Genomic DNA, 24158 nt, shown 5'->3' on the forward strand with positions numbered 1-24158 from the left:
TGAGTCAGCAGCTGGTCAGAGGAAATGGCGCTGTGGGTGAGAAATGACAGTTGCTCTTGAAAAACTAGGGTTTAAATCAAGGCTTTTTACTAGTGATTTAAATCAAATCTGCCCTGCTATAGATGTAGAGATTTTAGTGTTAGGGTGGAATTCTACTTTAAACTCAAAAAGAAAAGAAAGAAAAAAAAAATACCACAAACCATGTTGCTGTAACTACTTCAAAGTTAGTTCAACTCAGCTAACACTTTTGTTAGTCAAGTCCCTCTAATACCACCCTCTCCCCAGATTAACAAGACTGCTGTCCAAAAGGTGGCTCAGCGGCTACTTAGACATTGGGGGTCCTTTCACAAACGCATTCAGTCTGGATCCATCTTACTTTTTTCTTAGATTCAGACTGAAATATATCCCAAATATATCCCAGTTTACATCCAGGAGGGGGAAAAAAAAAAAAAAAAAAAAACACGCTTTAACCACTTCAATACAGGACATTTATACAACCTTCCTTCCCAGACCAATTTTTAGCTTTTAGCCCAGGTTCACACATGTGCGTTGTGAATTGAAGCTGCGGTTTCACTGCAAAGATAAAAATCTGTTCAGAGGTTCCTCTGCGTTTTAGCTACGGATCAGTGAGCAGGGAGGGGGGGGGGGGAGGGGAAGGTGTAGTGAGGCTAAGGAGAGAATTTGTGTTCAGAACGGCATGCATCTGCGAATCAGATGCGTTCCCATAGAAGACAATGGGTTGTAATTCGCACCGCAATGCCCAGAAAACGCACACGTTCTTTGTGCAATGCACAGTGCGAATGCAACGCACATATGTGAACCAGATGCATGCAAATTAGAGCTGCAACTAATGATTTGGAGGTGCTGATCACCGATCGGCGTAAGCGGCCGATCTCGACCCCTTACCACATGATCAGCTGTCAGTCAATGACCGCTGATCATGTGATGTAAACAGAGCCAGTAATCAGCAATTTTTTCCTCCTCACGCTGGTAGCATAATGGGAAAAAAAAAAAAAAGTCACTGGTGGCTGCGAGAGCGAGAAGGCGAGTGGGGAATCGGTCCCAATCTTGGAGAGTCACCAGCGTCACCTACCAGTGCCCTCCAGCGCCACCTATCCGTGCCCACCAGTGCCACCTATAAATCACCAGTGGGTCATCACCAGTGCTGCCCATCAATACCACCTACCAGTGCCCATCAGTGCCACCTTATCTGTACCCATCAGTGCAGCCTCATCAGCGAATATTAATGGAGAAAAATTACACATCTGCTAAATTTTTATATCAAACTACAAAACTTTTTTCCTCTAAAATGTCGGTCTTTGTTTAGCAAACAATAATAACCCAAGTGGTGATTAACCACTTGCCGACCAGCGCACGACGATGTACGTGGACAGAATGGCACGGGCAGGCAAATGGGCGTACATGTACGTCCCTTTAAATTTGCCGCTCTGCCATCAGGAGCGCACCGCCGGCGGCGCGCTCCCGCGCTGGTCGGGACCCCCGTGAGTCCGGTCGTGGGACCCGGACTCGATCGCCACGGGCATCCCCGCGATCGTCTCACGGAGCGGCCGAATGGAGAAGTGCCGTTGTAAACAACATTTCTCCATTCTGCCTAGCAACTAGTGACGCTGATCTCTGCTCCATGTGATTGGAGCAGAGATCAGTGTTCACTAACAAAAAGCCCAGCCCCCCTTAGTAACACGCCCCTAGGAACACTTAACCACTACACTGCCACCCCCGGTTAACCCCTTCATAGCCAGTGTCATTTACACAGGAATCAATGCATTTATATAGCAGTGATTGCTGTATAAATGACAACGGTCCCAAAAATGTCCGATGTGTCCGCCATAATGTCGCAAAAAAAATAAAAAAAATAAAATAAAAAACACACTGATCACCGCCATTACTAGTAAAAAAAATAAATAAATAAAAATTAATAAAAATGCCATAAAACTTCCCCTATTTTGTAAACGCTATAACTTTTTCGCAAGCCAATCGCTTATGCGATTTTTTTCAACCAAAAATATGTAGAATACGTATCGGCCTAAACTGAGGGGGAAAAAAATATATTTTTTTATATATTTTTGGGGGCTATAATAAAAAATGTTTTTTTTTCCAAAATTGTCGCTACATTTTTGTTTATAGAGCAAAAAATAAAACCAAAGGGGTGATCCAATACCACCAAAAGAAAGCTCTATTTGTGGGAAAAAAAGGACGTCAAGTTTGTTTGGGAGCCACGTCGCATGGCCGCGCAATTGTCAATTAAAGCGACGCAGTGCCGAATCGCAAAGTAGTCTGGTCTTAAGCCAGCAAAATGTACCAGTCTGAAAGTGGTTAAGGAGCTGACAGTGTATGTTAGCCACTTGACAGCTGATTACATGATCAAAACAAAAGTTCGGTGATCTTTTTTTCCCCTCTCTCCTCACGCTGACAGCTGAGGGGGAAAAAAAGCCAATCACCGGCTCAGCTTAAAGGGACATCGGTCCCGAACACAGAAGAGGCAATTATGCCTCATAATTTTAACCTGAAAGCGCCACCTATGTATGCCCACCAGTGGAGCCAGAGTCACATAGAAGTGCTGCCCATCAGTGCAACCGATCAGTTCCCATCACTGACACCCATCAGTGTACATCAATGGCGGACAAAAATGACCAGTTTTATATTAAAAAAAAAATTGTTATAACACACAGGTGATCAAATAACACCAAAAGAAAGCTCTATTTGGGGGAAATAATGATAAAATTTCATTTTGGTACAGCGTTGTATGACCGCGCAATTGTCATTCAAAGTGAATCAGCACTGAAAGCTGAAAATTGGTCTGGATAGGAGGGGGGTTTAAGTGCCCAGTAAGCAAGTGGTTAAATCAGTATTTTTTGCTGGAAAAATTAAATTTTAACCTCCCTGGCAGTATGATCATTTCTGATTTTAGGTGCTGAAAGCGGTACAATTTTGCATGGAAATTTGGCATTTTATATTGTAGGCCTGCAATTCTTAGGAATAACAGTATACTGTATGTTTTGTGTTTTTACTTTTTTGAATTTGGCGCCGATCTCTGCTCCTGTGGGTCGTAACGTCGCAGGGAACGAAGCTCAGCGGCACTCGGGCACTGTGTGAATCGAGCTGAGGACGGCTCGCACACACAGCGGGGAGGATATAGCAGGATCCAGGGGACAAGGTAAGCGAGTCTCCCTGTATCCTGCAATGTGATCCCGAGTCTGGCTCGGGGTTACCGCTCGTGGTACTGAAATTCCACCCCGAGCCAGACTCGGGAATACCACCAGGCAGGTTAAACCCCAAACACAAAAATTCACACACACACAGTCAGCTGTGATTTGAATGTTATTCACCTTCTAAGGCCACTTATGGGTATGTATGTGCTCCCTTTCCATCCGTCTTACATTTAGCCTGTGACTTCCCATGGGTTGGTGTGGGCCCGTTCTACACTCCTTGGACAGATAACCACCTGGAAACTATGGTCTGATTAAACCAAGGGTGAACATTTTCAACATGACTCCAGGAGACAGGTTTGCTGCAAAAACACTGCACATCACCAAAAGAACACAATTCCCACAGTGAAGCATGGTGGTGGCAGCATCATTCTTTGAGGTTGTTCTTCAGCTGGAACAGTAGCCTTAGTCAAGGTAGAGGGAATTATGAACAGTTCCAAATATCAGCCAATATTGGCACAAAACCCTTTAGGCTTCTGCTAGAAAGCTCAAAATGAAGAGGAAATTAATCTTTCAGCATGGACGACCCAAATCAAAGAAATGGCTTCATCAGACGATTAAAGTTTTGGAATGGCTCAGAGTCCAGACCTAAATCTGATTGAAAATCTGTGGGGTGATCTGAAGAGGGCTGTGCACAGGAGACACCCTAGCAATCTGACAGATTTGGAGTGTTTATGCACAGAAGAGTGAAAATGTACCATGCTTATAAACTCCTACCCAAAAGACTGAGTGCTGTAATAAAATCAAAAAGGTGGCAAGTATTAGTTTAACCACTTATGGACCGCCCAACGTCGTTTTACATCACTACTTTGAAGAGGAATACCGTTTATGGTAGCGGGTAGCTACCATAACATCCACATATACTCTTCAGCAGGCGACCGGCTTCAAGGTAAAAGTGGTCTCTGCGGCAGATTCGCTTTTATTGGTGGCAGGAGATGGCCCCTCACCACTCCCCGCTACTGATGGCTCTGGGAATCGGATCCTCTCCCTAACCAGACAGATGAATGAAGGGAAGGTGGCCCCCACCTGTCTCCATATCATTGCAGGGCGAAAGTGGTGTTAAAGCGTCACTTCCACCCAATTCTCTTAAAAAGGAAATTTTTTTTTTTTTTTTAATGACATTAAAATTTTAGTTTTTATTGCATTTTAGTCTAGACATTAGTGCTGCATGATTCTGGCTAGAGAGAATCACTTTTTTGCTTAGAAGATGGATCATGATTCTCTCAGCGTAACATCTCTACATCTTTCACATGAAATAAAAAAATTGTGCTAGCTTTACTGTTTCTTTTTTTTTTTATTATGCATTGAAGTATTTTTTTCCCAAAAAAATTGCATTGGAAAGACCGCTGGGCAAATACAGTGTGACAAAATATTACAGCAATTGACATTTTATTCCCTAAGGTCTCTGCTATAATTTTTGGGGGTTCCAAGTAATTTTTTAGCAAAAAAATATCGATTTTAGCTTAAACAAGTGTCCGAAAAAGATTTAGACTGTAAGTGGTTAAACTTCCTGCCACATTGTTTAAAAACTTGGCAGACTGTTTGGATTTTTTTTCTTTACACATAAGCTTCCCTTTTGCTCTAAGGAGGAAGAGTTAGGCCAGCCATACACTGTTCGAAGTTTGAAAGAATTTTCTTTTGAAAATCTTATCCAAGAATATTCGTACAAATTTCGCACCATTAGTGGGTTGCAGCAACAGCCAATTTTCATGCAGAAATCAAATTTGAGGAATCGGACATGTTGGAAATTTTTGCTAAAAGAACGATTTTCTAATCAATGATGGGAGAATCGTGCAAGAAAAGAAAATTTACCAAGAGAAAAGATTCCCGGCCACGAAAATTCTTTTCTGTAGCAAAAGGAGGTGAAATTGAAGGCTTGGTTGGCCGAATTTCGAAAATCAACGGTGGCAAAAAAAAAAAAAAAAAACACTAACTGATTTTATAAATAAAATTTGTTCGAAATTCCACCAAGTATGGCCTGCATTAGTTAAAATGTTACATTTTTTAAAACTTAGACTGTTTTCTTTTGACAGCTGAGTGAGCAGATAAGTCTCTCCACTTGTTATATGAAAGAATCGGCAAACTATGCAAGAGATGTTGGAGGGGTTCAATTGAGATCACAATTTTAACGATCAATTGTGCAGCTCTACATGAGATCTGAGGTCTTTTTAAGAGGTTCATCCATGCTTTTTTTCCCCCCCATTATAAGGGATGTTTACATTCCTTGTAATAGGACTAAAAAAAAAAAAAAAAAAAAAAAGAACAGTGTAAGGCCTCATGCACACAGACGTTTTTACAGCCGCTTTTTGCAGCTTAAAAACGCCTGTCCATGTTAGTCTATGGCTTCATGCCCACCTAGGCGATTTTGAGCTGCAAATGGCATAGGCGTTTTTAAGCTGTAAAAAAAACCCAGGACCAGTGCGTTCCGTGGCGCGGAGCTAGAGCTGTAAAAACGCGAATCGCGGAAAAACGCGCACAGCGCGTAACATTTTCTTCGTTTTCTGAGTGCTATAGCCAAGAGATGAGTTTCTTTAAAAAACGCTACTTAACGCTAACGCGCAAAACCGCCAATGCAAAATGCGGTAAAAATCGCGTTAACGCCGATTTTTCCAGGCTTCGGAGCTAGCATTGCAGCCAGTTTTTTAAAAGCGTCCACGTGCATGAGCACTAAAAATTGAAAATGGTAAAATAAGAAAAAAAAAAAAAAAAAAAAAAAAAATAAAAAAATTTAAAAATGTGGCCCGCCCTGACGAGCAGAAACAAACGCATACATGAGCAGCTCCCCCGCATATGAAAACAGTGATCAAACCACGCGTGATGTATCACAATAATTCTAGCCCTAGACCCCCTCTAACTCAAACCATGCAACCTGTAGAATTTTTTTTAAACATCTCCTATGGAGATTTAAAGCGGTGTCACAATTGGCACCTTTCAGGGGGGAGGGGGGTGGAGATACCTGTCAAAGACAGGTATTTACACCCACTTCTGGGCATAGACTCCAGTGGGAGTCTACGCCATTTCCTGTCCTGCCGCGCTGTCTGCTGGGACACACACGGTCTCAGAGACAGCGCAGAGAATTCCTATTGCGCTGCGCGACTCGCGCATGCGCAGTAGGGAACCGGGAAGTGAAGCCGATTCGCTTCACTTCCTGATTCCCTCACCATTCCACAAGCAGCCGAGGGATCGATCGGCCTCGGCATAGCTGGAACCCGGGACAGGTGAATGTCCATTTATGTAATAATACATATAATATGTAGTATTTATAGCTGCTGGCTTTTAATATTTTTTTTTGGTGGAATCCATCTTTAAAGAGAGCGGCCGGTTTTAAACATTTTTTTTTTTAAAGTCAGCAGCTGCAAACACTGTAGCTGCTGACTTAATAAGCACACTTATCTGTCCAGGGCGCCCACGATGTCGGCCGCCTGAGGCTGACCCGTCCCTCGGGTCCTGGCGCCGCCATTTTGGCTAAGGGAAACAGGCAGTGGAGCCTTGCAGCTTCATTGCCAGTTTCCTACTGCGCATGCGCGAGTCGCGCATCACTTTGTGAATGGGGCGCGCTGTGTTCTGGGACACAGTTCCCAGAACACAGCGTGACCCATTACCCAGAAGACGCTGCACGGAGGAGAGCAGACAGAAGTTCACCGAGGAGGAGGAAGAGGCAGATTAGGACGATGTGCCTAGCAACAGGCATTTCTGGCAAGTTAAAAAAAATAATCATTTTTTTTCTGATTTTTCTCTAAATTTTAATGTTTTTTTTTTTTCAGGGTGGCCCTCCACTTTAAGGGTAAAAGTTTGTCGCCATTGCACAAGCGGGCGTGACTTTGAAGCGTGACATGTTGGGTATCAATTTACTCAGCGTAAAATTATCTTTCACAATAATATCACAATATACCCCCCCAAAAAATTGGGCTAACTTTACTGTTGTCTTAATTAAAAAGATTTCCCCCCCCCCCCCCCCCCAAAAAAAAAAGTGCGCTTGCAAGACCACTGCACAAATACAGTGTGACAAAAATGATTGCCATGACCGCCATTTTATTCTCTAGGATGTTAGAAAAAAATATATATATATATAAATGTTTGGGGGTTCCAAAAAAAAAAAAGTTTTTAAACACCAAATCTCAGAAAGAGGCTTGGTCCTTAAAGAGGAAGTAAACCCTGATGAGTTTACTTCCTTTCATTCCCTGTAAAGGCAAAGCATAATGGACTACTATGGATCGCATAGTAGTCCATTATGTGTCACTTACCTGACACAGGAGCCAGCGAAGTCACCGCTGTCCCCTGTAGTTCCGAGCATCCATCTTCTTGGTGGGTCTCGCTGCTCCGGCGCTGTGATTCGCCGGAGCAGCGATGACGTCACTCCCGCGCATGCGCACGGGAGCCGAGACTCGCGGTATTGCCATCATCGACGATGCCCCGCTCAGTGCGCCTGCGCGCCGCTGTCTACGGCGCATGCGCAGTAGATAGCGGTGCCCATCTTCGGGCAAATATCTCCTAAACCGTATAGGTTTGGGAGATATTTCTTGGACCTACAGCTAAGCCTTAATCTAGGCTTACCTGTAGGTCAAAGTGGTTTGTAAGGGTTTGCAACCACTTTAAGTGATTAACCACTTCCCATTCAGGCCAATGCTGGCACTCCTCTGCTACATGTAAAAATCATGTTTTTTTCTTCTAGAAAATTACTCAGAACCCCCAAACTGTTTTAGCAGAGACCCTAGGGAATAAAATGACAGCTGTTGCAACTTACAGTGGGGACGGAAAGTATTCAGACTCCCTTAATTTTGTCATTGCAGCCATTTTCCAAAATCATTTAACCACTTGCCGCCCGCCCTATAGGCAATTGACGGTGGCAAAGTGGTTGCATAATCCTGATCGGACATCATGACGTGATCAGGATTTCAAGCCGCTGCGCACCCCCGGCGATCGTTGTTGCGGGGTGTCAGTCTGACACCCTGCAACTACCATCTCGGTAAAGAGTCTCCGACGGATGCCAATCAGTGCCCACAATAGGCATCACTGATTAGCATGCATTATTGTTTGGCACCGATTGGCATCCATTAGTACAGTATAACATAATACAATGCCGCCTATTAATGCCCACCCGTGCTGCCCATCCATGCCCGCTATCAGTGCCAATTTGTGCCACCTATCAGTGCCACATAGTGTCCATCAATGCCACCTCATCAGTGCCACTTCATTGGTGCCCATCAGTGCCGCCTTATCAGTGCCCATCAGTGAAGGAGAAAACTTACTTATTTACAAAGTTTTGAAACAAAAAAAAAAAAAAAAAAAAAAAAAAAATAAAAAAAACTTTCTACATTTTCTGTATTTTTTTTTATTTGTAGTGCAAAAAATAAAAACCATAGAGGTGATCAAATACCGCCAAAAGAAAGCTCTATTTGTGGTAAAAAAAAAATGATAAAAATTTCATTTGGGTACAGTGTAGCACGACCGGGCAATTGTCATTCAAAGTGCGACAGCGCTGAAAGCTCAAAATTGGTCTGGGCAGGAAGGTGTTTAAGTGCCCAGTATTGAAGTGGCCAAGTTCATTTTTCCCCTCAATGTACACATAGCACCCCATATTGACAGAAGATCACAGAATTGTTTAAATTTTTGCAGATTTATTAAAAGAAAAACTAAAAATCACATGGTCCAAGGTAGTCAGACCCTTTGCTTAGCATTTAGTAGAAGCACCAGTTTGGTCTAACACAGCCATGAGTCTTTTTGACTGATTTCACACCTGGATTTTATATTCACATGCCGGAAATTATATCTGGATGATGCCGTAGCTGCAGGCGTCATTCAGATATCCCCACTCAAAGTCCGGGACTTCATATGATGTAACTTTGAATAATAATTGTGCTACACTGTAACCATGTGAAATTGATATTTTCTTCACACAACTAGAGCTTTCTTTTGGTGGTATTCAATCACTTCTTGGTGTGTTTTTTGGAAAATATAAGTACAAGTATTTTTTTTTCCTCAAAAAGTTTTTCTTCAGTAAGTTTTGTAAATAAAAATTTCTCCTTCACTGATGGGCGCTGATGAGGCGGAACAAATATGCTGCACTTATGGGCACTGATAAGTGGCACAGATTGGCAGCACTGGTGGGCAATCATTGCTGGCACTGGTGGTGAATTAAAATCAGGGCATGGATGATCAGAGCCCTTGATTACATACCTAGCTGTCCCCTATGAGGAGATGCCGCTGATCGGCTCTCCTCTCATTCTGTCAGTGTGAGGCGAGGAGCGCCAATTAGGGCATTTGCGTGTTTACATGTGACCGGCTGCGATTAAACACAGCCGATCACATGGTTAAAGAGCCTCAAAGTGTCCTAGCAACAGAGAGCTGTGGTTCTGGGATGATGTCCACCCAGAACGAGAAGCGCACCTCTCAGCCATCATTTGATAGTAGGCAGGCTGTAACCATATTTAAGTTTACTTCCCTCCACGTAAAAGATTTCAGTTTGTTATTCAACTGAGTTATACAGTTTATAAGTCACATTAAGCCCAGGTTCACACTGACAGTGGGAATAAAATCATGCAAACTCAGCTGAACTCAAGATTTCATTCCCACGTGTCAGTCCCAACTTCGGGGGCGATTTCAGAGACATCTGTGCGGGTTGCTGCACAGATGTCTATGGAAATCGCACCCCGAAGTCGCCATAGTACAGAATCTACTTTTGGGATTTGCCAGCAATTGCCACCGATTTGGAATGCGATTTAACATGCAAAATTGCTCCCCTGTGAACCTAGGCTCAAGGTGGAAACTTTTTTTTTTTTTACATCACAGAAACCTGACATTTTAACAGTGGTGCATGAACGCCTTTTATATCCACTGTATTTTGCGCAAATCTATGCATTAGGACTGTGCCGGAAACAACTGCCAGTATATCTCCAAAGCATCTGGTGTGAAATAAGCCCTTCAAGTGGTTGTAAACCCTTACAACACACTTTGACCTACAGGTAAGCCTAGATTAAGGCTTACCTGTAGGTCCAAGAAATATCTCCTAAACCTACACGGTTTAGGAGATATTTACCCGAAGACAGGCACCGCTGTCTACGGCGCATGCACTGAGTGCGTCATCTTCAATGACGGAGATGCCACATGTGTCGGCACCCGTGCGCATTCGCAGGAGTGATGTCATCGCGGCTTCGCCGAATGACAGCGGCGGAGCTGCGAGACCCCACCGAGAAGATGGATGCGCCGGACTACAGGGGACAGCGGTGACTTCGCTGGCTCCTGTGTCAGGCAAGTGACACATAATTGACTACTATGCGATGCATAGTAATCCATTATGCTTTGCAGGGAGTGAAAGAGGAAGTAAACCCATCAGGTGTGACTTTCATGCAACTTTTGAGGGTTTACATTGCAGTCTAAAGCACTGAAAGCATGCAAGTCAGACCAGTAGTGCAGGAACCTTTTTAACCACTTAAGCCCCAGAAGGTTTTACTCCCTTCGTGACCAGACACTGCTTTACTTTAACTGACAATTGTGCAGTCGTGCAATAAGCATTCCGCTTAATATTTTTGGTTAACAAAAAACACAATAAGCGTATGTTGGTTTGCGCAAAAGTTCTCATCTACAGATATTTTTATGCCATTTTTATTTTACTAGTAATGGCAGTGATCAGCAATTTTTAGCGGGACTGCGACTTTGCGTACAAATCGGACACCTAACACTTTGGGAACCAGTGACATCAGTGCTAAAAATATGCACTGTTACTGTACTGGCACTGGCAGGGAAGAGGTTAACACCACTGGCGATCAAAGAGTTAAATGTGTCCCTAGGGAATGCTTTTACTGTGAGGATGGACTCCCTATATGAGCAGAGAGATCCTGTGTACCTGCTTTGCAGGAACACAAGATCTCTCTATTCATACCCCACAGGATGGCCATCTGCCTCGTTTACATCGGCAGACTGCCGTCCTGTCGCTATAGGGAGTGGTCGCAGGTAGCCGGCGGATATCGTGTTTGCCGGACATGCCTATTGGTTTCCCCTCTGGCAAATCAGAGTACCCCCCACTTGCTATTGTAGGAAATGACGCACAGGTAGGTAGTTTCGCACAATAGAGCTGACATGCTGCAGTATATGTATGGCAAGTGGTTAAAGTAACAGCGCCAAGTCACATTTTAACTGTTGTCATTGAAAAACATGCGGTGTAACTGATCAAGCCACTTTAGTGTCCTAAGTCACACAAGTATGAATGAGCCTAAAAGTAAACATCTGCTCTCACTCTTGTTGCGCCACTTATTTCCCCTTTTAGGGATGTATATTTTGCAGCCACCCTCCAATGGACAAGGTCATAAATTGAATGTACAACATGATACCATAGAAAAATGAAGACAACATTGCATAGGGCTCTCTGAATGCAATTCTTTACCACTGGCAAAGCTCAGTACCTCTGCTCCTGCCTGGCACTGTCAATATTGCTGGATGGTTGATTTTCCCAACACACAAACAAAAACAAACAAATCAGAAAGTCGCTGAAGCTGCTCTGTCCTAGTTCTCCATCTAGTAGTGCATCCTGGGATATGGGAGCCATCACCGTCTCTCCCCCAAACGTTTAGTCAATTTATAATTGCACCACTAACACACAATAAAAGCTAGGTGTTGTGAAGGAGCCATTATAGAGCATTACCACTGAAATCAATGAAGGTGGCTGACCAATGCCTCGTAAAAGCGTCATGCTTAGGGCCCTTTCACATGGATGTGTCCGTGTACGGGCTCTGCTTTGCTCAGCAGGGGATCGCCTCGTCGATCGCCGCTGAACAGGCAGAGGATAGGTCTGTCTCTGCACACTGCAGGGACCGACCTGTTGGAGCGCTGCTCTCTATGGGGGAGCAGACCGTTGAGTCCGTCTTCATCCGATAATGGATGGAAAAATTGTGTTTTCCTGCGTCACACTTTAGCAGATCGGATGTTGTACATGTGCACTGCTAACATCCGCTGCTTCATAGGTGTATGGAGCATCCATTCAGGTCCGCCTATAAAACTGACAGGCGGACCTGAACCTGTGTGAAAGGGGACCAATTCATTTTTCATGACAATGCCATACCTTCAGTGTGAACAGCACTATGTGGTGCCATTGTAATATTAATGGTAGGCATTGAAGGATGGCTATGAGGCTTTAAAAATGCCACAAAAAAAAAAAAAAAAAAAAAAAAAAAAAAACACACAAGGTAACAAGCTCTAAGACAGAAAGGGTGTTACTGGCCAGACCACCAGAGGGGGGGGGGGAACCTAATGCAGTCACATCTAATGACTGCCATAGCGCAGACCTGAATTTCTGAAGAGGCAATCATGACTGCCTCCCCTCTGCACGCGCCCCCTGCAGGGCGCGCAGGGTGATCACCAAGACTCGAGTGATCACAGATCTGAGTAAGGGGCTGGTCATTGGACAATGACAGCGGATCATATGCATGGAGGAAAAAAAAAAAAAGCCGATCACCGGCTTATCGGCAAGGGACATGAGTCCCGAAGAGGAAATTCTGCCTCATCTGTGCCACCAGTACTCCCTTGCCAGTGCCACCTATCAATGCCCACAAGTGAAACCTAGCAGTGCTTGCCCATCAGTGTAACCAGTGTCCATCAATGCTCATTATTGGCATCCATCAGCATACATCAATGAAGGAGAAAAATTACCCGTTTGCAAAACTTTTAACGAAATATAAAAAAATATATATATTTTTTTTACAAAAAATAAAGACCGCAGGAGGCGATTAAATACCACCAAAAGAAAACTTTGTGGGGGGGAAAAAAAAAGTTAAAAATTTCATTTGGGTACAGTGTTGTATGACCACTAGGGGTGCAACAGATCAAAAAACTCACGGATTGGATCATTTTTCGGATCAGCAAATAATTTAATTTGCAAAAACCTGTGAAACTTCCACCACCATATAGTCCCCACTGTAATATTGGCTGAGCATGGCTGGGTACGGCTGAGCATCGCAGGACACGGTTGAGCATCACAGGGTATGGCAGAGTATTGCTAGAGTATGGAGGGATGGCTGCTTCAATCTCTGGATCTCTCCTCTCCACTGTACAGATTAGTACAGAGAGGGGAGAGAGGAACCGGCGTCATGACATGACACCGGTTTGTTTACAAGTGATCGCTCCATCGGTGCGATCACAGTGTAAACAGCCTGGGTGTAGAAAGAGCTAGGCCGAAGCCGCAGTCTCGGCATGTGCCGATTCAAGCGGGGTGATCGGCACCCCTAATGACCACACAATTGTTATTCAAAGTGCATCAGTGGTGAAAGCTGAAAATTGGTCAGGAGGGAGGGGGAGAGGGTGGGTTTAAGTGCCCAGTAAGCAAGTGGTTAAATACCTCCACTGTGCAGTTTTGCAGTGTGACCCCCGATCATAGTCTTCTGGGGTCCCCCGGCAGCTCCTCTACGCATCGGTAAACTCCCTAGAAGGGCTCTCCCAGGGGGTTAACTTGCGAGCGTGCTTGAGTCCAGCATTTGCGTCCATAGACACAGAATGCCAGACATGGCCCCGCCCCACGTCATTGGATTTGAGTGACAGCAGCAGGAGCCAATGGCTGTGCTGCAATCTATTCAATCAAGAGCTGAGAAGCCAAAGCAGAGAGATACAGCAGGTCTCCGCCAAGGGAACAAATGGGCTCAGGTGAGCTAGGGAGCCAGTCAGTGTCAGAAGTTTTTTCACCTTAATGCATAGGATAAATTAAAGGGGTTGTAAACCCTCATGTTTTTTCAGCAGTCGAGGATCGGGGCCACTCTGTGCAAAAGGAACTAGAAGTATGACATGCTTGTTTTCTAAAATAAATAAAAATTTAATTAAACACAAATCCTTACAATCAGTTAAGGGTGAAAAAACAAGGGTTTACAACCCCTTTAACACTTAACCCACATGAATGGTTTACACTACAGAATTGGGAAGGAAGATGAAGGAAGCAGCAAGAGGGGCTGGGAGTGTACATGGTGCAGAGATGGACTTAAAACAAATAAATAAAAATATGATAAAGATAGATAACAGATATATTTTTTTATTTATTTAATTATACACACAGTGTATTGAACACATCACCATTTTCCTAAGCAAATAGGTTTCTTAAGCCCAGTACACACTTTGATTTTTGGGCATCAATTGTGTTAAGACGGCTGATCATCCGCAATTCTTACCGTTAGTACAGTGCTTTTGACAGCAGATTTCACTTTTTCATCAGACAAAAGCTGCAGACTATAAGATTTGTCGGATGTGAACTCAACATCCAATTTGTGTTTGCTCGTACGAAAAAATAAAAATCCTAAGAGCAAAACTACGCATGCTCAGAAACTAAAAAAAAAAAAAAAACACATACAAAAACTATTCAACACGTTACATCACTTCCGACGTTGTATTCTGTCAAAGAAAATTCTTGTATTGCGAGTAACTTCACTTTCGACATGAGACTAGCATGCCCCAAATTCGGACGTTCTGTCGTCCGAAAATCAAAGCGTGTGTACAAGTCTTAAAGGTGCTCATTTTCACCACGTTGGTAAAATCCCATGCAATCCATACAAAGAAACCAAAAACAAAAATTCAGAAACTAAGTATAATAAACTGGCATGACAAAAGGAAAAAAAAAAAAGTATTGCACACCAAATGAAATGTAATGCTTTGTACAAAATATGAAAAAAGCATGCATTGCTCAGGTGTGATTTTGGCCCATTCTTCCACACAAAACAGTCTTCAAATCTTGAAGGTTCCATGGGCCTCTTCTATGAAAGCTGATCTTTAGTTCTTTCCATATATTTTCTATTGGATGGGCCATTCTAGCAGCTTTATTTTCTTTGAAACTAATTGAGAGCCTTTCCTTGGCTTTGTGATTGGATCACTAACTTTCTGAAATGTCCACCCTCGTTTCATTATCGTAGATGGCAGCAGATTTTTTTTGAAGAGTGTCTTAGTACATTTTTCCATTCATCTTTCCTTCAATGACATGAAGCTTGCCAGTATGTGTGCTCAAAATAAGCCCCAGATCATGACATTCCCACCTCCAAACTTCACGGTTATGGGCGTGTTTTTGGGGTGTTGTGCAGTGCCATTTGGCCTGCAAATATGGTGTGTATTATGGCATTTAAAGATTTTAATCCCATGTGACCAGACTATATTCTAGTATTTCTCAGGCTTATCTAAATGTCGTGCAGTAAACTTTAACCACATTCCAACCAGCGCACGACGATATTCACCAGCACAATGGCACGGCTGGGCAAATGGGCATACAGGTATGACCCCATTAAAATGAGGCATTGTGGGTGCCCGCCGCGTGCTCCGTGACAGCGGGTCGTGCGGACTTAATGTCCACTGGGTTCCCATGATCGTGTCACGGAGCGGAAGAACAGGGAGATGCCTTTGTAAAAAAGAGCATTTCCCCCTTCTGCCTAGTGACATGACATATCATCGGGAGCAGTGATTGCTGTCATGCAAGAAGTAGCCCACCCCGCCCCGGTAGAATCACTTCCTAGGGACACTTAACCCCTTGATCGCCCACCGTGTTTAACCCCCTCCCTGCCAGTGTAATTTACACAGTAATCAGTGCATTTTTATAGCACCGATTGCTGTATAAATGACAATGGTCCCACAACAGTGTCAAATACCTGCCTTAACTGAAGAAAAAAATGTTTTATATCTTTTTGGGGGATATTATAGCAAAGTTAAAATATTGCTTTTTATTCAAAATGTACGTTTTATTTATACCGAAAAAATAAAAACCGCAGCGGTGATCAAATCCCACCAAAAGACAGCTCTATTTGTGAAAAAAAAAAAAAAAAAAAAAAAAAGACACCAATCGCATGACTGTACAATTGTCAGTTAAAGTGATGCAGTGCCGAATCGCAAAAAGTGCTCTGGTCAGGAAGGGGGCAAATTCTTCCGGGGCTGAAGTGGTTAAAACAAGCTTCAAAATGCTTTTTCTTCAGCAATGATGGAGTCTTGCATGTTGAGTGTGCATACAGGCCCTGGCAGTGGAGTACATTACTTGTTTTCTTTGAAACAATTTTATCTGCTAATTCCAGGTCTTTCTGAAACTCTCCACAAGTGGTCCTTGGCTCTTGGACAAATCTTCTGATAATTGATTTCTGACGGGAGTAAAAATTATTTGACGAGTACCTGATCATGGCAGGTTTATGGTGAAATGTTCTTTCCACTTCCAGATTATGGCCCTAACGGTGCTCACTGAAACATTCAGAAGTTTTGAAATTTTTCGGTAACCAATTGCCATCAGCATGTTTTGCAATAAGGTTGTGAAGGTCTTATGAGAGCTCTTTGCTTTTACTCACGAGAGGTTTCTTAAGTGACACCTTGGTAATGAGACACCATTGTATAGGCAATCAGTGGAGACTGAACCAGCTGATATTACTTTGCACTGACAAGGAATAGGATTGCTTCTAATTGCTAATAGATTTCAGCTGGTGTCTTAGCTTTCCATGCCTTTTTGCACCTCCCTTTCTTCATGTGTTTAGTACTTTTTCCCTGTGTCATGCCATTTTCTGACAACTTAGGGTCCTTTCACACGGGGCGGATCAGTTCTGATCCGCCCCGTGGATATCCGTTTGCTCAGCGGGGATCACTCCGCCGATCCCCGCTGAGCAGGGAGATGACAGGTCAGTCTCTGCATACTGGGCAGGGACGGACCTGTCACAGCGCCGCTCTCCCCTATGGGAGATCGGATGACGACGGACCGCAGTGCCCGTCCTCACCCGATCCGATCCGCAGACGGATGGAAAAATAGCTTTTTCCTCCGTTACACTTTTTCGGATCGGAGCGGGTCGGATGTCAGCGGACATGTCACTGCTGACATCCGATGCTCCATAGAGCTCTATGGAGCACCCGTTCAGGTCCGCCTGAAAAACTGACAGGCGGGCCTGAACGGGACGTCAGTGTGAAAGGGGCCTAAATCTCGGAACTTCTGTTTTGGTTTCTTTGCATGTATGGATTGCAACTGGCATATGGTGAAAGTTTCAAGTCAATAGCACCTTTCAAATTATATTTACCCAGAAAATTTGTGACATATTAAATACTTATTGTACATATATATATATATATATATACACACACACACATACACACACACACACACATACATACACCTTTCACACTGTGGCGTTTTTTTCTGGCTCTTTATCATTAAAAATAAATAAATAGTGCCTGCAAAGCACCTTAAAGAAGCCTCATCTGCAATCCCAATGTTAAAGTCCAAGTGCTTTCACACTGGAGCGCTGTGCTGGCAGGGCGTCAAAAAGTTCTGCAAGCAGCTTACATAGCAAGGTTGAATAAAGACACCAGTCCATCCAATTCAAAATGAGCGAGTGTCTACAATTGACCCTATCCCTGTACACTCACATCGGTCCCTACCCAAGGACCGACAATCCAAGGTCCCCATTCATATAGTAGGGCCAATTAACCTACCAGTATGTCTTTGAAGTGTGGGAGGAAACCCATGCAGGCACAGGGAGAACATGCCAACTCCAAGCAGGTAGTGTCATGGTTGAGATTCGAACAAGCGACCCTTTTTAAATGCTAGATGAGAGTGCTAACCACTACACTGCAGCGCTGCAAAGAAGTCCCCCCCGCTCCCCCAAGTGTCATGAGATGCAGCCTCACCAGGGCCTGGTAGCGCAATCTCATGGTGGGTCACATCAGGATCTGAATTGCAGTGCAGCTGCAACGATGTCCCGCCTCCTAGGCCGCCTTTTTTGACAGACGGCACATTGATCCAATACCGGGAATCTTTGTACTATGTGTCATAAGAGGCGGGACATTACAGCGGCTGCACAGCAATTCAGATCCAGCTCTGACATTGTGAGATTGTGCTACGTGGCACTGGAAGGCTGTACCTCATGAGCACTGATGAGGCTGCATTGATCTCATGTCTGCAGTCTGACAACCTCATATGTACCACGTAGGGCTGGGGGGGGGAACAAAAAAAAAAAAAAAAAAAAAAAAAAAACACTTTGAATCGAGTTGAGAGGTCAAATCGACTCAAAATTTCAGCAAAATCTATTTTTTTCACCTGGACCGACACTGACAAAAAAAAAAAAAAAAAAAAAGCAGATTTTTTTTGTGAAAATCTCACAGCTCTAGTACCATGTCTACAGTCTGACCACCTCATATGTACCATGTCTAGAGGTGCACCGAATGGAAATTTTGCTAATATTAGCAACAGGTTTAAGTTTAATTAAGAGGGTTGCAGACATACAAAATACGGCCAGAGACTGCGTTTTTCTTGAGCTTTTCTTGCACTAAAAAGGTGCCAATAATGCCAAACAATAAATGCATATTTAAATTGACATTAAAAGTGGAATACAAGTTATATATTTTTTTTAAACTGTAATTTTTGGCAGACTGCATCCTGCATTTTTGGTTTCTGCACCAAAATTTTGATTCGGCGCACCCCTAAGTTCACACTATAGCAATGCGGGAACCAGCGCAATTCGTGCCGGTTCCTGCATATACACATTCCTGTAGATACAATACAGCAAATCTCGGTCACAAGCTAGAAAGCAATAACTTAAATGCATAGATAAATCCATATGCACTATGGTTCTTACTAAAAAATTTGAAGCGGCAGTGAGAAAATAAGTAACCCATTCTAACCAAGTTTCAGTTCACCACAGACTTTTCAGGTGCATCTAATTATCATTTGTGATTGGTGTTTTAGCACTGCTCCTTCAGCTGCCTAGCTGGACAAGTCCCTATTTTTACTATAGGACAAAAGTCAGTAGGGTTTTCATATTCAAGCACTAAAGGTACAGAAGGTTACTTTCTTCAACTCTTTGGTTTCCTCCAGCTACCCACAAGGTAAACAAGTAGAAAAGATCTTGCATATGCATTTAAAAAGGAATGCTAAGTTTTCGTTAGCACAGGCTTTAGGAACGAACATACATATTTATTAAGAAAAATGTATTCAGTATTAATCAATAGAATGATAGAGAACAAAAGAGCATAAAAGATGTATTTCTTATTTAAATATACAGAGGAGCCCACAATAGAAGATTTGACTGGGAAGCTCACGTGCTTTGCACAGGAGCAGCTAAACAAAGCCAAACTGATGCATAACATCACAGGAAAAAAAAAAAAAAAAGAAAGAAAAAAAAGGGAGCACACGCGATGAGCAGGTGTCAAACTTCCTTTGTGTCTCAAAAACGGCTTCAGAACATGTTTCATTTAGCAGTACATTTGGAATAGGGAAACGCATTAAGAAAGGATTATGAAAAAAATAAAACATTTGGTCCGATTTAAAACAAAAGCTACAGAATGATGCAACAGAGAAGTTTCAAAGCATTAAGCAAGCACTGCATTGTAGGAGTGGCATGCACTGAGACAAAGAGTGAGGATTTATAAACAGACAACCAGTGGACCAGACAGGTGACTTTAAATAGGTAATTATAGCACAAAGTAGATTATATTTTTAAACAAAAAAAACATGATTTTTAAAATAAGTTCCCAACAAACACGACCTTCAGAAGAAAGAACCGCCACATTTTCTATAAACATGTGTGTTGACTAACAAAATAACACATTTAAGTACAAAAATGAGAAAATGTCATGAGAACACAGATACAGAGACACAAAGAAAAAAAGCTCAGCAGAAAAGCACCTTTGTACAGGCATCTCACAAAGAGCATGTCACACTGTACCAAAGCATTGCTCAAGTCCATGGGACACCCAGGAAGAGGACGTGAACATCATACACCAAGACAGTGCACTAGAACTAAAGGCAAACTTTGCCCCAAGTAGACCAATCTAACAGTAATACTCATTTCATTAATTCTGTTTGTGCACACAGTAGATATTGCTGCAACAAAGAAAAAAAGTTGTCAAACCCAGAAAAACCTAAGCATGTATAATTTCTCATAATCAGCAGTGCAACGTGATGCAAAAATGAAAAATCCCTCAACAAGTGCATTTAAGACTGCAGCTAGCTAAATAACCCAGAACCATGACTAGTCATTTTTCATGTTTCAGTTCTTTGCATTTCATTCACATTTATAAAAGATTACGAGCCCATGGTTTGAATCCTAATACAGACACAAGCAAATCATATTAGAAATGCTATATACTCAGATGCTGCTTTCCAGAGATGCTATGAAATGATTCTAGGAGTCATAACAGCCATTGCAAAGCTTTACCCTCCTTACTCCACCCAGTCAGTCTCCACTGTCAGTGCGCAGCATCCATCCGTGTGATCCCACCAACAAGGTCCAGACAAGCACAGTCTTTTTTATTCTTTATTCTCTACCTTGACCAGCAAAAATCAGGACTGGATTTAATTCATATTAGCTGCATTTAGTATTTGAGCTTGAAGACAAAATGTTTCATCTGCAGTCATTGATCATGGAATATTTATTGAATAAAGATCCATCCTTGTGCTGTACATCCAGAGGATAGTATCACAGCATCATATTCACAAAAGAGGTGATATAAGCAATGTATAAAACAAGGGTGTGCACAACACACACCTAGAGTGATTCAGCCATCTCCCACTCCCCGCCTACCACAATCCCATCTTCAATACAAGCAACAGTGTGCATTACTGCAAAATTATCCGGCTACCATCAAGTGTTCAGAATAAACGTAATTCTAGGAAAATATGCATTAAAAAAAATTAAAGTACTAGGCAACAAAACAAAGACTGAAAAGAATGCATTACGTAGGCATATATTTTCCAAGCCTTCCACTGTCAGAATTCTAATATAAATTTTTTTTAAAATGAATATTTTATCTGAAAACTCTAATCCAGCCTTTGACCACAGAGGAACCACTGAAATAATTTTCATGTCTGAGTAATATTCCTAAAACCTATTCATCAAGGTCAATAGGGAAAAAAAAGCTCCTCAGGTTAGTGTTCAGTAGGAAGACTGTCCCTTACAGTGGTGATGGGAATACCAACCTTACAGACAGCTAAATAGATAATTGTGTCATGTAGCTGGCTCTGCCAAGTGGTGTTGGTCTTGGACATATCAGATGGAAGGTCAATCAGCCACAGCTCAAGGAACCCCTAGCAAGCTCTGGAGGAAGCCTAGTTGAGAATGGCTGGTCTAAGACAACTAAATAGTGAATCATCTTTACAAGAAAATAGATCCTTAAACACAGTTGAGGTATATTGGACACTCTTATTGCATACCTGACACTGAGTAGCACACAGAAATAAGTCTTCTGTTACTTGAACAAATATATCCCCGATCAACAATACCAAACCTTAAACTCCATTAACAGCTCAAAATTCAATCACCTAATGTCATCTAGAAGAACGTTTCCTTCAGGTGACATATGGCCATAAGGAAAGTCTAAGCTTGGGCCCTAGTGCAGATTACACATGGGGAACAGGCCATAATGATGACATTCAAACATAAAGGAAAAAAAAAAAGATTAAATTACACAAGAAAAAGCATAATTTTGGGCATAAGCTCTTATGGTCATGATATCCGGTAAGGCAGCCATTCTCAAACAGGGTTCCTCTGGAGGTGCTTAGGTACCTTGTGCTTTGACTCATTGACTTTGTTAGTGCCTGCATAGTTCCAGGACCAACACCATTTGGCAGTGCCAGCTCCCTGACACTGAAGATCTTTATATCTGTAGGGGCAGCACACTAACCCCCACTGTAGAGGTGGTACAGTCCTCCCAATGAGTCCTCACTGTAAAGGTGGGACAGACTTCCCACTGACCCCCACCCCTCTAAAGGAGTCTTCCTCCTTCCTGCAGCCGTCAAGGAACAGAGTACCAGGCAATGAGTATCTGTACTGTCACTAGGACAGAGCTGCCATTGCAAGCCTACTGCAAGGTAATCTAACAAAGATCAGTGGAAGAAGGCCCAGTGCGAAAAATCATTTACTGACAGCAATCATAAAACCTGGCCAGTCCACCTGTCAGTTTTGTCACCTCTGCAGTTACAGGTGTGCATGAGTAGACCGTCTGATTCCGGGCACTATTTGGAAGACACCAGATGAGGGTTGATGGGTCCACGTTTTGTGTATGGAGGGGGGGGGGCCCTAGGTAAGTATAGACCCCCTGATGCCAGGCACTATTTGTCAGACATCAGATGGAGGTTTATGGGTAGACCTGGGTAGGTGTGGATCCTCTGAGGTCAGGCACCATTTAGAAAACACAAGATGGGTTTTATGGGTAGACCTGTCAGGTGTTTGGGAGGGTGGTTTGGTTAGGTGTAGATCCTCAAATAGACACTATCTGGCAGACACCAGATGGGTGTGTTTGGAGGGGGGGGGGGGGGCTGGGTAGGTGTAGATCTTCATATCAGGCACTATTTAGAAGACAACAGATGGGGGTTTATGGGTAGACCTGTCAGGTGTTTGGGGAGGAGGGATCTGGGTAGGTGTAGATCCTCAAATACACTATTTGGCAGACACCAGATGGGGGGGGGTTATGGGTAGGTGTAGATCCTCTGATGCTGGGCACCATTTAGAATCCACCAGATTGGGGTGTGTGGCCCTGACATCCTCTGATCACAGTGCTGGGACTGCCACTAATGGAGGCCATGTAGGATGGTGGGTGTAAGAAGGGGACCAGGAGAGAAGTATGCCTTGCAGTCCCAGAGGAGGTGATGTGTCTGACCAGGATGACAGGTCCCCAGTAGCTGGGCCGGATAATGTAGCGCACACTGCAGATGTGGAGCCCGATCCCTCGCCTGGTGTAGTCATGGCCTCGCCCAGCATCCAGCGGGGGCCCCCCCAGCCTCCTTCCCAGCAGCCCCCCTCTGGTGTGGAAGCAGTAACGGGTGGCCGCCATTTTGAGAGGCAGAGAAGAAGATGAAGGGAGGGAGGAGGAGGAGGCGGCGGCAGCAGCAGCTGCAGCAGCCACATCGTCAGGACCAGGCCCCGGCCCGCCGCTCCGTCCTTCACGGTCACCACGCAGCAGATTAAAGCAGCAGGCCGCCACTTACCGGAGGATTCATCCGGGGCGCACAGCGCGGTGACGGGTAATGGCCGCTCCTCCTCAGGAAGGTCTTTGGAAGGGCGGTGTGTGCCGGCTGAGGGAAGGTGGGGGCGAGAGGCTCCAGACACACAAGAACAAACCACAACGAAGAAAAACAAGTCTGTAAAAAAAAAAAACCGAGCTGAAGGGCTGGGCACGAAGGGCGGCAGGAAGCCTCCTCACGGGTTGATTCCTTTTATCGTCACCGCAGAGAAGCCGGACCGCTTTCCCGCGCCACCCTCCTCTCCTGCCTATCCCTTCCGCCGGGCACTGTGGGCAGCCGCCGCCGCGCTGTCAACGAAACGGAGATCAGCAGCGCGGTGACGTCATATCAACCGCTGTAGGGGAGGAGGGAGCAAGCGACCGGCCGGCTGCAGGGGGAGGAGGGGGGCGAGAGAGGGCGGGGTCTGCTGGCCGCGCACGCGCAAAGACAGCGCAGCGATCTAGGCGTGGACGGCGGGAGAGAGGCGCCGAAGGGAGGGGAGGATAATAGAGAATGACGCAGGGAGGGTGTAATGCGCGTGCGCTGCTTTTTTTTTTTTCTGAGCGCAGCGGAGTCATGTGAAACATTCATATAGCGTCACTTCTTTCAGAGCCGAAAACACGGGGGTTATTCCTCCTCTCAGAACACTGGGCGGAGACATGCAAAGCAGGTGTTGATGTCCTCAGAGGCCGAAGGGCCTGCACCGGTTCATTGCACACGGGCGATGTTCTACACACGGCCACTAGTCGTCCTTTCATGCTTGTAAGCGCTTATCAGTGCCAGGCATGGAAACCATTGCATGGCACTGTCTGTGCGAGCCTGGCCCCTGTAATAGAGTGACATAACGTCCATTTCTGGGGATGCTTGGCAGGGGCATATTATACATACCCACACCTCATAACTTTTTGAGATGGGAACAAGGGACCGTATTAGGAAAAGTGTGCAGGCATAAGACACACCCCCTTAAATCAGAACTATACAAAACAAAAAAAATAGTGCTTTTTCTTTACCGC

General features: G+C 44.0%; 1 protein-coding gene across 1 annotated transcript in view; it reads right to left on the reverse strand.

Moving 5' to 3' along the window:
* Positions 1–23538, reverse strand: part of PAFAH1B1 (platelet activating factor acetylhydrolase 1b regulatory subunit 1) — a 138844-nt gene extending 115306 nt beyond the window's left edge. Inside the window, exon 1 of the mRNA XM_077480493.1 lies at positions 23131–23538. The gene's annotated coding sequence lies outside the window, so the exon portion shown is untranslated. The remainder of the gene's footprint in view (positions 1–23130) is intronic.
* Positions 23539–24158: the final 620 nt, after the last annotated feature.

Source organism: Lithobates pipiens, unplaced genomic scaffold (assembly GCF_037356315.1).
Source record: "Lithobates pipiens isolate NorthernLeopardFrog02 unplaced genomic scaffold, aLitPip1_a1.2 Scaffold_16, whole genome shotgun sequence".
NCBI classification, from domain to species: Eukaryota; Metazoa; Chordata; class Amphibia; order Anura; family Ranidae; genus Lithobates; species Lithobates pipiens.